The sequence below is a fragment of the Lagopus muta genome, chromosome 3 (genome assembly GCF_023343835.1).
Source record: "Lagopus muta isolate bLagMut1 chromosome 3, bLagMut1 primary, whole genome shotgun sequence".
Lineage (NCBI taxonomy): Eukaryota > Metazoa > Chordata > Aves > Galliformes > Phasianidae > Lagopus > Lagopus muta.
Genome location: NC_064435.1, coordinates 27,206,654 through 27,223,207, shown reverse-complemented (window position 1 = coordinate 27,223,207; position 16,554 = coordinate 27,206,654). Strand labels below are relative to the sequence as shown.

The 16,554-nt window shown below is 35.4% G+C and overlaps 1 protein-coding gene across 10 annotated transcripts in view; it reads left to right on the top strand.

Annotated features, from left to right (window-relative positions):
- The window catches only part of RALYL (RALY RNA binding protein like), a 370,127-nt gene that overhangs the window by 21,722 nt on the left and 331,851 nt on the right, over positions 1-16,554 (top strand). For 7 of the 10 annotated variants that reach the window (XM_048938705.1, XM_048938712.1, XM_048938710.1 and 4 more), the window contains one exon: positions 5,361-5,452. The exons of the other annotated variants lie outside the window; for them this stretch is intronic. The gene's annotated coding sequence lies outside the window, so the exon portion shown is untranslated. The remainder of the gene's footprint in view (positions 1-5,360; positions 5,453-16,554) is intronic. 10 annotated transcript variants of the gene reach the window in all.

Genomic DNA, 16,554 nt, shown 5'->3' with positions numbered 1-16,554 from the left:
AGATTGAGTTTTTTATTTCATTTTGAGTAATTTGTAAAACAAATTCATTTTTAAATTTACCCCACTGATTACAACTGGTAATCTACATGAATGATTAGGGATCATAACACTAAAATAGCAGGATATATGATCTTTCAGAGAAATGCCTTCTGTGTTGATTTGAAGTATATTGTTCGGTTTTCATAACTTAGATAAGCCATTTGGTATCACACTTTAAATGTTTAGTAAATGTGTCTTAGGAAAATACAGAACTTCCAGCAGATATCACTACAGCTCTCTGCTGTTGAAACATTCTAGTCAGTACTGAAGACTATTTAGAAATAATTTTCAAAACTGTGATGTGTGGTGCTTGTACATGTACTTTCTCATAATCCATGTACTCTGGGACTGCAAATTGTTGGAAACGCTGTGGATTGCAGTGCTGCGTGTTGAATTCACTGCAGAATATATGCTCTCTTGCAGGAAGAGACAGAGTCTCAGTAGCTGTGATGCTACTGACTCCTTGCAGCTGATAGTGTTCTATCTCTAAACAAAGCATGGGATAAGTAGAAATCAAAATGTGTGGCTTTATAAAAATGATTACATTAATATTATCGTAAGTGTACTCCTTTCTCAATTGCTGATATTGGACATTTAAAATTCTTACCCTAAAATTTCAGTAAGGTGATTCCCCTCATTTAAAATCATTCAGACCAATCCTCATAAAACCAAGTAAAGTTAGTAATATAAGGAATATGTACAATATGTACAATGTTTATCTTTTATTTTGAAAACCGGATGGTTAAATATATAGAGGCAAATTCCCAGATCAGACATCATGTGGCAAGGCACAGACTTGGCAACTTTTTGAGGTCTCTTCTAACTTGCTTTCATGATTCTATGATTAAAGTTATATTAATATTTTATATATATATATATTATAGTATATTAATATATATATTATATTAATATATATGATAAAGTTATATAAAGTTATATAAAGAATTATAGAATACATTTTCATTTTTGTGAAAAATTACACTTAGTCCCTGTTAAAAATAAACCATGACTGTAATTTTTTCCATTATATATTTGTCTATTTTATGTCTTTTTTTTATTATTATTTTATCTTCTGTCCTATTAGAATTGCATTCTTTTATGAAAGAAGTACAGAATGTTGCCACTGTTAGGTGCTTCACTTCATAACAGCAACAATGCAACCAATATTGCACCAGAACATAAGACAGCATTAATTAAATATTGCTATCAAGGAGTTGAGTGTGTTGGCAAGGGAAAAAAATATATTGTGATTAAAATATCTAAAACCCTGTTGTCTTGAAATTCATTGTTCATGGCAACGTGCCTTACAACAACACTGCAGTGTTACGAATTAACTGAATATACACATCATGAGTAGGATTTTGCTGTTTTTGGTGTTTGGAGTGTATCCTTTTCTGTTTCATTTGAAAAAAAAAATAAAATTGAGCTTGGATCAGTAATGGCATACTGAAAACATTAGAGGGAACATTATAATCTCATTATACAGGGACCTCTTTGAAAACTGAGCAAGGCATATAATATGGGGTTAGGTGAAATCGTTTTGCATGCTACCTCTCCTTCATCCACAGCAGCTGTGTGTGACATTTCAGTGTAAAAGAGGATAGAGGGTTGTCTTTGCACTCCTTGAACTGGTTCTTGGTGCCTGAGGGTTGCTTGGAAATTCCTTTCACTGCCAAGGAATTATTACCTCATTCAGTGACTGCTGGGAAGGCTGCATCCTGCCCTATTTCCCCTGGCCATTCTATGTACTACTTGCAAGGAAGAGAAATTGGGTGGGTCCCACTGCACCAGCTCGTGTTCTCTGCAGGATTGCCCCACGCTGTGCTCTGCAGTCCCATGTCCCGCTTTCTGCCTTTAGCACACTGCAAAGCATCCACAGTGCCTCAAAGCCTGTCTGTTGGATGTAGGTGAACATTTATTCACGGCTGTAAAATAAGTCTTGTAGAGACATGCGCTCAACCTGAAAGAGAGAGTGAAATCTTCATTCTGGAGGAGTTAAAGGGAAAGATTCCATTAACACTGGTTGCACTGCAATGATCCTGCCTGAAGGTGTGCTGTCTTAGACAGGCTTATATTGGGATCAGTCTGTGTTGTGAGAGATCTATTGGCCAAACTCTTTATACTTATGCAAAATGAAAACAAAAATAAAAGGGTCTGCAAAAGATTTGTACAAGCAAAGTTTGTACGAAGTTTGGTATCACATCTCCAGATAAGTTGCTACAGCTGACTCAAAATGTGAAGAAGGGATGCATTTTGCATTAGGTGATTTGCTAATCGTAATTGTCATTAGTGAGAATCTTAAATAAAATCTTACACTGTGTTGTTCTGATCTGTGTTTTCGAAAGTCCAGCATTCTTATCCTGGCCTTTGAATAATTGGTGTAGTAGTATAACATTGCATTGCAAAAGATGAGGAAAGCTTTAGCGTCTAGTCCTATTTAAGTGAAACACTTTTAGCTTTAAATAGAGATTTGATTGACAAGTGAAATAAAGTGAAATAACCCAAAGTTGATGAAACTATTCTACAGAGGATTCAAGAAAACTGCACTGTAGAATTTTTGGCCACTGAGTCAGCTGTGTGAGGGCAAGTTAGGTGACTGATTGAAACCACCTAATCCATTGCTAACTATTGCTTTTCTGGATCAGGATACGAGCAACATCTACTTTCACATGTGAGAAAGTAGCCCTTTATTAATCTCTGCTTCTATAGAGTCAAGGAAATGCGGTTTTCCTCCTTACCAGTAGGTAAGAAAGCCATGGTTGTTCAGGCTGGGTGCAAAAGAGCAATGGTGGTCTCTAAAGAACCATGCAGGTGTCAAGGAAATTTGCCAAATTTTCCAAAATGACTCTCAAATTATAGCTGTCATCCATCTGTGCGTGAACAGAAGGAAATTGTTAATGAAGACTGTAACCTTCAAATGTTACCTGCAGAAGAAAAATCAAACATGTAAAAATAGAAAGCCCATCTAGGAAAAGGAGTATGATAGCCTTAGGCATTGTGTTTGTTTAAAATTGGAAGACAGATCAGACAGCTGTTTTATGTGGATCTTGTACATATGTGTGTGACTGATTAAACTCATTTTTTCTGTAAAAGTTTTTTCTGCCTAAGAAAGAATTTCCAGTATTACACTGTAAGCAATTTATGCCTTAACCTGTGGTCTGGGAAGAGTACTTGCTAGTAGGAGGACATTTCTGTATAACCTACTTTTGTTTAGCTTGAGTTAAAGTGATTAATTAAAGGAACTGACACGAGAATTCTCCTCATTCTTTTGAATTTTCTGACGCATTTTCTTCCCTATTGAACAAAAGCTTTCAATTGGGTTCAAGAGGTACTAGATACCTCAGGTTTTGTACATCTTCATTTTGAAACATTTTCAACTGTTTTTTTTTTCATCTAAATATTTTTATTACAATCAAATCAAGACAGATATCCAGAAATGCAAACTGCCTGAATTAACAAATATTTTTAGTTATTAAAATTGACATGGAAGCTGATACATGTGATGAATACAGTCCTGTATGTAAATAGTTATAAAGGAAAGCATTGGGCTTAGTGAAATGAATCATATAGACGGTAAAGGGTTATGAAATGAGATATCTTGAGATGTATTGATTGTGCTCAAGCAACAGATTTGCAACTGGAACTCTTCAGGAGACAGAATTGAGGTCGAAGTAGTATTGGCAAATATTGGGAGTGTGCTTATGAAGTTTGCTTCTGTCGGATTGACATTAGAACATAAGTAATACAGAAAAACACTGAGGTACCATATAGGAGAAGGTGAATAGTCTCGAGAATTGAGGTAATAAAAATGTGTTTAAATATTAACTAAGGGTCACCTTTTAAAACCAGTTTTTAGATATCAAGTATATTTTTACACTAGTTAGTTTTGGATACTGTTTACAACCATAGGCTATAGTTGTTTTTTAACTGTTTTGCAAATCACACCCCTTAAGCACACTTCCTTTTTTTTTTTGGCACAACTGGAAAATACAGAACTTATGTTTTCAATAAAAATCACTTCTAAACAGAAGTAGTTCAAACATGAAAAAAATACATTACTCACTGAATTGTAAACTCCCAAAAGCAAACATTTATAATGAAACCAAAAAAATATTTCATAACATCAACAGTTAAACTAAAAGATGTTGAAGCCTCTAAAACAAATGTCATCTTATGATGGAAGATAGATTGGCCTGTGAGCCTGAATAAATTTTGTTTCTAACTAGTATGCTATCTCACCTGCTCCAGAGTTCTTCCTGTTTAAAAAATCTTGGTCTGTTTAGTGTTTCCACATTTCCTTGTGAATAATCTCATCCAGGAGGTTTCTTTTTCATTCCATTTTCTTCATACCTTTAGTTTTCAAAGCATTCTGTTTGTCAATATTTTCTTCAAAGTGTGAAGCTAAAAAATGTTAGCATTTCTGAAATTTGAAGAATCCTGAGAAGAAATGCTGACACTAATAATAAAAATATTTTTATTTAATCCTAGAGTAAAATTCTATATTGTGACATATATTTATTATATATGTAAAGTATGTACAAAATTACAAAGGATTGATGTTGAGTATGAATTTAATACTCCTTGAAAGCTTTCGACCTCATTACCAGGCCACTTAATATCAGAAAGTTAAATAAAATGTATGTCTTTTAATTTCAATCATATATCATCAAAGTCTATGATATTTTCAACAGAAGCAGGATCACATCTTTAATTAAAATTACTGAAAGAATTCACATCAGCAAGTGATGAAGTTTAGAAATATTCTAAATCTCTGTTAAATTCTGAAAAAACATTTGCTCGCACAAACTTGGGTACTGACTCCTCTCTCCCTTTTTTTTGTTGGTAAACACTGGTAAAGTTATGTGTGTGGACCATAAATGAAGCCCCTCAGCCAGACAAGAGCCAGGACAGGGATCTTTTGAGTGATGTATCCATGACATCCAACTTCAGACTCTGATCCTCATTTGAAATAGTCAGCCTTTTTTTACACACATACATGCATGATCAACTCATGGCAACTCTTGGGTATTTAGAGATGTCTCAAAATGCAATGCATGACAAGAACGCATATTTCACCTTAGATCATTCACATTTACACACAGTGTTTGTCTGTACTTGCTATTTTGAGTCAACAAGCATATCTGCAGTGATATATGAGTACTATGGTACTCATTTTTGACAGGGAGATTCCTCCTTTTTTTTTTTTTTTTTTGTATTATATGAAGCTGCTTAGCTGTATTTGCTCAATATACATAATTCCTCTCTGGTAGCCTTTAAAAAAATGAAAAAGGAATTCATGACACCTGTATTTTATTTTCCAGTTGCTCACAGGGTGCATCCTTGGACAAGTCACTTAGATGCCGATCCTGAAAGGTTTTCAAGGCTTCCATTAATTCCAAAGACATCTTTAAAGGTTTGGGCTTTAATCTTTTTAGCCTTTGATTTCCTTAGCTGTAAGATGAAAATGTTACTTTGAACATATCTCCGAAGCCCCTTAGAGACTTTTAGATGAAAGGTCCTGTAAATGTGTAAACTACTTTTTATTATTTTCCTATTGGCTGCCGAAGGGAATTCAGCAGTGGAATATAAGTATCTTGAACTACTGGGGTTTTGCAGTGTTTATCAGAATCAAGAAATTTGCCCTGCATATTTATGTAACTATTATGAAATGAGAGCAGTGTGCATAAATAATACAGGAAAATATTTAAAGTACATTTTAGCTACTATTTTTTATTATTTTTTGTAATTGGCTGGGCAGTGCTGCTGTAGCACTGTTGAAGAATTGCCTCAGTCCCATAGGAATGGTGTTTCTTGGTGAGAAGTAATGATTAAAAATTATGCATTAGGGATTCACCTGATTCTTCTCCGGTGCTCTCAGATGGAACAAGCAATCTTGTTTGCTAAAGACAAAACACAAATTATATTACCCAGTTGCCAAAGTACAAAATAAATTGAGGTGCAGAATATGTCAGAGAGCCATAAGCCCAAATAGTCAAAAAAGTGAAAGATCTGAGTTACCATTTTAAGAATAATAATTTTGATTTTGATTTCAAGTGTAAGGGCAAGCAGAAACTGGTGGAAGCTTTGTTTAGTGGCACATTAAGTGTGAAGAAATTTGTCTCTACTCCTCAACAGCAGCCAGGTAGATAACAGGTCCTGTGCAGCCACAGTGCCTGGTGAGGTGGAAATGAGGAAGGCAGGCAAACCCAGCAAGGGTAGCAAGGTGTGCTACCCTGTGGGCTTCTGCTGTTGACCTGTTGAACAAGTGAACAAGTCCCTGCCACGTGAGAGATTTATTTTTCTCGTGTCACCATTTTCCTTACAACAAATTAGCCCTTCACAGCCTGTTTATATGGTCATTTTTCTGCAAAAGAACAAGCCAAATGTAAATTGGAAAGAGCCTGTAATTAGACATGTCATCATGCCTTATTTTAACTGCTTGGGTCTCCATCTTAAAGCCTTTCATAGGCATGTTCAGTAGCTCTTCAGAGATACTGGGCTTTTTCGGGATGGAATTTCGGTTGAGATTAGATAAAGACTCATGTCTGACTAATGCCAAAATCTGGGATAAATCCCACCTGGCCAATAAATGGTGCATAACAGAGGGTTAAGCGCTTCAAACAGCCAATCTACAAGTAAGCTATATTATATTCACTTAAGAAATATGCTAATATATGGGTATATGACAGAACATAACTTCTTAGTTGTAGTCTGTCATAACAATGATACATTATAGGTATATATATATAAAAGAGAACAGGGAAGTACTTGTGTCAGAGCTAAATAATCTTCAGATCAAACATGTTGTGTTTGCATCAGTAGCAGGACCTAAAAGGAGTTTGGAATCAAATTATAGTGATTAAATATAGAGGATAACAAGTATTATGCAGAATTTATAGAGTAACACCTAATATATTTCAGTCTAGCCGTCTAAAAATGCTTTGCAAAGTGATAAGTTATCACTGGGGATCAGACTCAGACAGTGACTGAGAGTGAGACAGTGTCAGTCACAGGTTACTTAGTGGATACATTGACATTTATATGAGAATTGTGAGGACCATCTTTAAAGGGAGAAGGGCATCTTTTTGATAACAAAGGAAAAAAGATCTCAGATCTGCTGAAAGAGATGGAAACTCACAGAGCCTGACCGCTGCTCAAAATAAGTCAAGCCTTCAGATTCCCAAGATACTCTTTTACAATATTTATTTTTATGTAGGACTTATAACATTTGATTTCCCAGAAAATGAGAATATTTCAAATAAAACAAGAGCTAAGATTTGTTTTTTTAAAAAAAGAAAAATAAATAAATTTGAGATTTTTTTCTAAGTCAGTGTACATTAGAATCTGACTAATAAAGATACCATCTCAAACCTTAACATCCTTGTTAAGTTTTAAACAGTTTCTGGCTTTTGAAGAAAATGTTTCCTGATCTGTATTTCTGCTTGTCAAATGGCTTCCATTACAGTAGACTTTTATAAATAAAAAAGCTTTTAGAAGTGGGTGTGAGTGGTGCAAGGTTAGAGAAATCTAAAGGAAGACCACCCAGTACACTACTACTGAAGGTCTAGGAATGGTTTGCAGTATTGCAGTACATTTCCATCTATGTAATTAAGGCCTTAAGGAAAATAAGATCAAGTAAATTTACTTCTGACTTTAATGCTGAGAAAGCAATATTGAGAGAATGCAATGAGCGACCTTTCTGGCACATTATTAGCGCTCATAGATTAAAATATATAATTGTACCTAAGATTACTGGTAATAATTCTGACTGAACTTATTAGCTTAACTTTATTGCCTCCAAAACATTAATTGCTAACAGAAGTGAGAAACGTGAAAATTCATCCTTTGAATTCTGCTTTTTCCACACCAGACTTGATGTTTCCTAATTCAATGCTCCAAAGAATTAAGCTCTGAAAGAGTGATGAAGTGGCCACATCCTGGGAGATTTCTTTTTTTTTTCCCTTTCCTTCTCACACAGATGGATTGAGAGAGAGATCTGCTCCTGAGGCAGGTTTCTCATGCAGCATAACACCAGAACAGATGCTAGCAGACCAGGCAGTGATGCATATACTTCACTTTTCTTTTTTTTTTTCCCTTTTCTTTTAAATGCATTTGTTATCTTGAAACAAGTCTTTGTCCTTAGATGGCGATTAATTCATTTTATGAGCCATCATCAGCTGTAAAGATGCGCTGTGGGGTGGGTATGGCAAGTTTAACCATACTCAATCCCTCATTAACTTTAAACTTAATTAATTTTATATAGCCAGAAAAATAAAGTGGAAACCCCCTTATGAATGGAAACTTCAGAATTTGAAAGTTATTTATTTAGAAGAAAATAGCGAAAAGAAGAATTTTAAAAAATTTTACAGAACTTTTATAAGAGGAAATCAAAGCTAAGGAGAATATTGGATGCAAAAGGAATGAGAGAAATGTGTGTATGGCACTTAAAACATCCTTCAGTTAATTTTAAAAAAATGGTATTGAATGGTTGCTGTCAAAAGTTTATACAACTCTTTTGAAAATGGCATTGAAAAATTATTGCTTGGGCAAACTTTGAGAGAAAGCACCCTATCTGCTGTAGCACACACCTGTACTCTGTTTGCTTCCACACAAGTTAAAAGAAGGCCTAAATATCACACAGATCTCATTTCTGCCAGCTAGAGAGATTCAATGAAGATGCAGAAGTAATTTCACCCAAAGGATAGCGTGGTAGTTGCTCTGAAGAAAAAATTCTCCACATGCCCTGCAAGCCTTATCATTTCCCAGATTTTGTTTGGGAAAGTGACTTGAATGCGTAAAATCCTAGCATTCAGAAAGTCTCTATTTAAAAAATTATATTCATCTTTTCATCAGTAATATCCCATTACTCTAATATATTTTTAAGTGTTTTCCCTGTGTACTCCTTGCTTTGCACAATCAAAAGAGGCAGCACACACAATTTTGCTTCATTTCTGCCTTCTTTTATATTCTAGCCGAGTTCACGTGTATGCTACAGAATTGTCAAACGAAGAAGCTTCCCTTCCAGATACAAGAGAAGGATTTTTGTCTTGTTTTTTTTTCTTGTTTTGTATTTTTCTTGTTTTATTTTTGATGTTCCAGTTTTCTGCATAGATGTAACCTCTCTTCCTTTTATAAATGGGGTTTCAAATTCCTTAAACACTTTAGCTTCGCTCAGCCATTAATCTCAGCAGCCATTTATTGGTTCCTATGCTACAAAGCAATGGAGATTATCCTTTAATTAATTCCATTGAGGAGTTCAGCTGCCACCATCAACCACACTATGGTTTCATAAATTAATCTTGTAGGGGAAATATAATGCAATTTATTGTAACATTTATATTAAGATGAGAGTAACAATAGTAGAAATCCTGTGTAACAAAATAATATACATGTGTCTATACGTGTTGCAAATGTAGGAATTAAAGAGCAATTGGGTATTCTATGTTCATATTTTTATATTTAATTCTGTATTTTAAGAATATTTCAGAGTCCATTAGAGAAGAAAAAGGCAGTTTTCTCATCTCCTACAGAGGCAGCTGTTGTAAAAATTATGAAATAGCATCTTCCTATGGAAAATACATTGCTGATCTTTAGAGTTCTGAGAGCTGTCTCTGCTGAAGATCTAAATTCCCCTCTAATTTGTTTGTTCTAACTTGGTCAATTATTATCATAGATATCTGTACTTGATAACCATTTTGTGTTGTGACTATTTGAGGGACAACAACAAATACTGCCAACATATTTTGATCTCTAGAAGCTGAAAGTGTTTCTTTTTCTATGTCAGACGACAGATTGCATTAAAAATATGTTAAATATTTCAAGTTTGACTCTGTCAAGAACACACTGTGCAGGTGTAAATTATTTACTCATTAAGTGTTAAGATCTCAGTTGTACCTAACTTCTTGTGGAAGCAGAAGCAAGTACAGCTGAGATGTTTCTTTAATGCTCACCCAAGCTAGTGTTGAAAGTAATACAGAGTTCAGGAATATCAGATCGTTTGACACTGGCAAAATAAGTTGATGTTATCAGTGGTATTCTTTTCCTAAGCACTACTTCCAGAAGTATTTCTTACAGATTGGCAACCTTATCAGTGCCAAGAAATTAGACAGAGTGTACGTTCTGTCTAAAAGTCTACATATAGCATTATTAATTAAGTTAATTAAGTGGAATCCTCAAGACTATCTGCATAAATAGTTTTATTAAACCCCTGAGCACTGTAAGATACTGCAAAACCTCTTTGTGGATTTAATGTAAATCCTAATATTTCACTGATCTGAGTGAAGCAGTACAAAGCTTAAAATGTAAAAAAAGTTTCCCATACTAATTATAACTTTTTTCTTATCAGAAGTATTGAGTTATTCTTCATTTTAATAGATATTATTTTATAGGATTAATTATTTAATAATTTGAGAGTTGATTCTATATAGTCTATTATTTGTGTGGGTCCTGTGTAATGGTCACATTTTGCAAGGACAAAACATTTTGCAGGGGTCTGTGTTAGCTAAAATATTTCAGAATGTACTGCTTTGAGAATTTGCTGTGCATAACAGTGTTACAACTGCTTTCACCTAGAAGCTGATGGAAAGCACTGTAGTTTGAATCATACGCTAGCACAAAACAGAGCTGGTATAACAGCAGAACAGTGCCAGCTGTCCAGGCTCTGACATGTCAGTGATGTGCAGATGTATTTGTTTTGTGAAGAATGTTTAATGTTGGCAGCAAAATTATTTTTTCAGTGAAACAGCCCTGTGAAGGCATGTGTTTATTTAAGTAGATAACAGCAAGTACAAGGTGTTCCCAGGACATACTGTTTAAAGGCAATTCACCCAGCAAAAGCTACCTCTCAGGACTGCTCAGGAGCTACTTCTACAGTCCCTGCGTTGCAGTCATCCTCCAGGCTAAATGTGTTCACTTAGCAGGAGACCCTGGGCATGAGGTTGTTTATAGGAGCCCTTTCATGGTTCCACTCCTTCCTCTGTTAGATGGCAAAATTCGCTCCAGAAAACCAGTGCGTAAAGTGGAAATGTACCCTCCAGATCCTGCTTAAAACTTACAGAAGAAAGCATTTATCATTATTTGACTCAGCTTGCTTGTGTATTTTTGGCTAGTGTAATATGGTGAATAAAAAAATACTAGAGCTACTGATAAATCTGACTTCCATAAGGATTGAGTGGTTAGTGCTAAGAAAATGCTGAAAGACACCACCCACTGCCTCACTGTGCTCACATCCACTGTTTGGTCTCCATAAATGTTCAGCGGGCACTAATAAATGTCTGTGGGTGCCATTTTTTCCACATGGAGGAGTTCAGTAATGCACATTTGCTTCACACTTCCATGTCAAATGCCATTGTGTCAGACTGCCCCTCTGCTGTCACACACATCTGTCACACAGCAACAACATGTAACAGAATATTGGTGCAAAGGTTCAACTTCTAATGCCTCATCAGCAGCATCTGCCTCTGATGTCACGGGCCAACATAATAAAATAGGAGGCATTACTTTCAGAGCAGCCCTTGTACATGCAGTTTACCATCAGTATTGTCTAATACTATTAGTTCCTCTGTTGATTGGATGATAAGCAAAACTAGTTCATAAAATAGGAGAAACTGAAAGCACAGTTGACCCTACTCGGTCAAACTGTCCAGAAAGAGACATGATGCACCAAGTTTATTATTGTAGGTTTTGATACTGTCCTTATTTATTTATTAGAAAAATTATGACTGTTTAATTATGGCATATGGTTAGATTCTAATGAACCTGATTCTTTTGAATTCTATTAAATCATTAAAAATGACTTAATGTTTGTCTGTCTTATTTTTATCTATGGAATTCAGCAGATTGAAATTGAAGAACAGAAGACTATCCTTTTTAAAACAAATGCTGATGTCTTACAGATTCATGTCTTTACCTACGATGGACTCTTTATCATCTTTTCATCATTTGCATGTTATAAAACTAAATGACTAATCAAATGGAAGAATAGGTTGTTAGATGCAAATCCTGTTGTACCAATAATTATATAAACCTTTAGAACAAGCTGTGCTACGGATCAAGCTGTACACTTGCTCTTTGATATGCTTTAATTTCAGTTTAGGAGTTTAAGAGAAACAGACAATACTTTTTGAAAACTTCGGTGATAAATTATGGCAGCTAGGAATGTCCTTACTACTTGTATATGCTTTCACATAAGCTCTTCACATGTAGGATGCAGGTTTGGCTGAGAGTCTCTTCGCCATTCTTTTTGTCTGTTTTGGGCCAGCTCCTTAATAGCTGGTAGCACAGGGCAAGCAGAAATTCTTCCAAGTTAAGCATGGGAGCACTGGGATGGAGCCAGTAGTATCACTCAACCATGTCTGGTCTTTCCCATCATGTTTGTTACTCTGACTCTTTGAAGCATTTGGGACTTCATGCGGTGGCTTCTCTCGGTTTTATGAGAATAAGCTTCTTACTTAATCAACCACACATCCAAGCAAGTTCTGGCTTAGACTGTGTAAGGAAAGCATAGGTAAATCCTGCTGTGAAGTCACACATGGCTAGGCCTGTCTCTGTAATCAAACAGTTGTAGCAGCATGATGCACACCAACAGGTCGCAGAATGTGTAGAAAGGCCTTTAGGCCTTTTGCTAACGACAGCAGTACTGGGAGTCTGTGCTGAGTTGCTGGAACAATTAATCTAGCCCACAACATCAAAAAGGGAATTCTGTGTCTTTCTACAGAAGACAGTAGTATTACAATGTGTCTTTCCGAATATGATTATAAAAATTGTACCATCAAGGTACAATGCGCTCACCTTCATCCCTGGGGTGAAGGCATCCTTGTGATGGTTTTAAGCAAGCTGAATGGGTAGCTCTTACTCATTTCTGCACAAAAGAGTGAGGATGCATGCTACAGCTGCATGCAGCATGAGCAGAGTTTTAAGGCTCCATCAACTGGGATTTTCTAAAGTTTTGATTTGGTTGATACTTCTAATGGATAGAATTTTCCACTAACCAGTGCTACATTCTGTACTATGCAAGTGTACTATTCAACTTTTTACATAAGCCTTGAAATAGGATAATTTTTTTTTTTACCTGAAAGTTTTTCTCCGTCTTCAGAAAGCATTTAGTGGTAAGTTTGATATCAGGCCTGTTACTGTGTGTAACTTCAATGTTTGTGATACAGCTTTCTTGGAAGTCAAATGGAGGCAGTGGGAGAACAACCTGACCAACCCACGATGCATTATATGCCTAACATGTGTGATATCATACCTTGCTAAATGGGAATAGTTTCTATGTTGGATCAAGTGATGAAGTCCTGCTGCAGGACAGCATTCAGGGAGAATGTTTTTTGTGGTCTAAGAATCTACATACAAAATGCAATCAATAGGAGGGCTGATTAATTATGCCTAAGAGGAGGACCATAAGGAAGCCTGAGTTCAACATTATACACAGGACTGATTGCCACATTACATCTGGGGACAAATCAGGGAATAGGGACTGATGAGACCACCAGTATACCTCCTCCTGTTTTCTTCACTGTACTGCTCAGCTTCAGTAGAAAGTGAATGTTAATTAGACAAGTGAGGATAAGATTGTGCTCAATGATTTTAAACCACCTTATTACACAGTTACCACATCATACACTGAATTACTCAGGATCAATATGGATAAGATCTCAGGAAATGAGAACATGATGAAAAAACAAGGTAACTGGAAAGAAAAGTGTAACAAACAGCAAAATGTACAAACTGGACAATAAAGACAGAATCAAACCATCTGGATTTTGCAGAGAATAGAATTAACAGATTTTTTTTCATTCTCTTCCCTTGTAAAAAAAAAAAAAAATAGAAAAAAGAAAAAAGGATCTATGTCTTTAATCAGTCGTATTATAAAAGTTCTGCTAAAATGTGTACAGTTGTACAGTTATGCTGATTTAAACAGGTACAAAATCTGACCTAAATAGGAAAACAAGAAAAGAAAAGCATTCCCTTCTCTCTTCTAATACATAATCGTACCTGATATGTGAAATACTCCTCATGCAAAATGAAACTAGATTTAAAAATAGAGAGAACATCTTAAAAAAAAAAAAAAAAAAAAAAAAAAAGACTATCCTGGGGATTTGGATTTGTAATAATGATTTCTCCTGACTATCGCTCTCTCTTAGATAAAAAAGAAGGAGATTTCTGCCTGCAAACAGCAGATTCAGTAGCTCTCTAGAGGTTTAATCTTTCAGAGATAGCAAGAAATTGGAGCTGAGTAAGGACCTGGAGCTTTGCAAAATATAAGTTTCTGATAGAATGATGTTGTTCTGTTTTGTGAGCTACACCATTTATCTTCATTTCTTTGTAGGTGATGGTTTCTGTGAATACTTCTGAACCAGTCCATGATAAGAGTAAAAGCAGGTGCAAGAAGTCTGTATGATATAAATAATGACTGCTTAGCAAAGTACTTCTGACATTTTAAGGGGGATACTGTTGAACAATTTGCTCTGGTTTGTTGCTCAACCATGAAAGGACTAAATTAGTTGAGAAAAAAGACAGCTTTCTTATTGTCTTTGAAAAAAATTAACACTTCATGTGCAGCCTAAATCCATAGTTTCCTTGGGAGCTGACTTTATTAGCCAAATGCTACCTTTTCTCTCTGCGTGACAAGTCCTGCTGTGTTCCCTTGTATAGCACCTACATCTCCTGTAAAAACACACTCCAAATCATCTTGTGTAGAGTTAATAAGCCAGAGCTGTAAAAATCTGCATGTCAAAGACTGGCAATAGGCGATGATTGCATTTTTTCCTGCTCTTGAATTTATCTGCGGGTTGCTACAGGGATAAAAAATGCCAGGCAAACTTGGGAAATTTAGATATCAGCTTTTTTTTGGCTACAATGTTAAAGGGAAACTTGTCAAGAGAGGCATTAGAGAGTGAGCTAGCAGAGTGAGCTGTACTCCAGCGTCCCTGGAAGATTCCCAATACCATCATTAAGATTTTCATGTCTGAAAATTTATTTTTGGACCTGCAAATGATCCCATGTGCCATCTTCAGCCCTAAGTAAACTGGAGTGCTGTCAGTACAGTACTGGAAGGCCCATCCCATCACCACACACTAGTGTTTCAAACTGGTTCAGTGCATTCTCAGCCATATTTAAGAACACAGTTTAAGAGTTATCTAGGGTGTAGAGAGAGAGTAACTCCATATACTCCCTATACTCTCAAAGGAAAATGATAAAAAAAAGAGATCTGGTATTTCTACTCTATGCAGTAATTGTAATATAATACATGGAGAATTTAGCACAGAACACTGCTGGTTTGTAAGTACTGTTTCTACTTTCTAGCTAATATAAAATCATAGCTATCAATAACAGTTTATTCCCAAAAATGTTATGTTTTGTCATTTATCCTCCTCTCTTCCTGAAATAACTTTTTCCTTCTTTTTTTTAAATTTTTTCTTTTCCTTTTCCTTTTTTTTTTTTTTTCCCTTTATTCTTAAGTTGTTCTGTATTTCTGTCTCAGTTTGCATGGAATACTTCCCTTGATTTTCTTCAGAAAACAGTAATTCTGCCATCTGCCAATATAACTATAAAATTTAGTCTACTTTCCACCCTTCTTTCTTGTACTCTGATTAACGGGTTTCATTGATGCTTTGTTAATAAACTGGATTCATGCTCTCTGAGCATTCATTCTTGCTATCTAATAAGGTCACAGACCTTATATATAATAAAAACACCTTTAGCTGAGGTGATTACTTTGAGATATATTGCCTCACTGATATTGCAGTTAAGTTTAAAGACTAAAGCCTATCCATTAAAATGGATATTTTTCCATCATTATTAATGAAGCTCAGTGCTGTATCCTTAATATTTTGTGGAGGACAAAATAAAGTGGGTTATGACACTTACATGCTTCTTAGCCATTTCAAGTATAGTCTGAGAAAAAGCAGTAAAAACAGCTGTGAAAGTCATTTGGTTTTTGTTTGCTTGCTTTATAGGAAATCTCATTTCCCTAAATTGGGTTGCATCCATAGCTGATATTGGATATTCTGTTATCATTTATGAAGCTGGCTTGCAGAAATGAAAATTTTTTCAGGTCTGAAGCCATCTTTCAGCAAAAAGTTATACATATATTTGAATGGAACTTTATTTAGTTTTTTTTCCTCAACCAGGAAATTTGCTTTAAAATTAAATTTCACAAGCTTATCAGACTTCTGTTTTCTTTTGAAGGTTTTTAATTAATGTGCTCTTTAAGAGAGTAACTTTGGCATACACTGAAAATATTGAAGATTACAACTTATTTACATAAAAGTACATGGGTTCCAGGCATCTCCCAACCCACCTGCTGTCTGGGTGATGACACAGATGGAATAGTTTTTTCCTAATCAATAGTCACCTCTTGACCTGTCACTGAATTCCCCGGAAGAGTTATTGGTCATGTAATATAAACTCTGTTATGTGTGTCTATGGTGTGGATACATCCCTTTCACTATCAGACATAGGTAACAATTTAAATAGTTTTCAATTATTAACATTTCATGGAAGAGATACTTGATT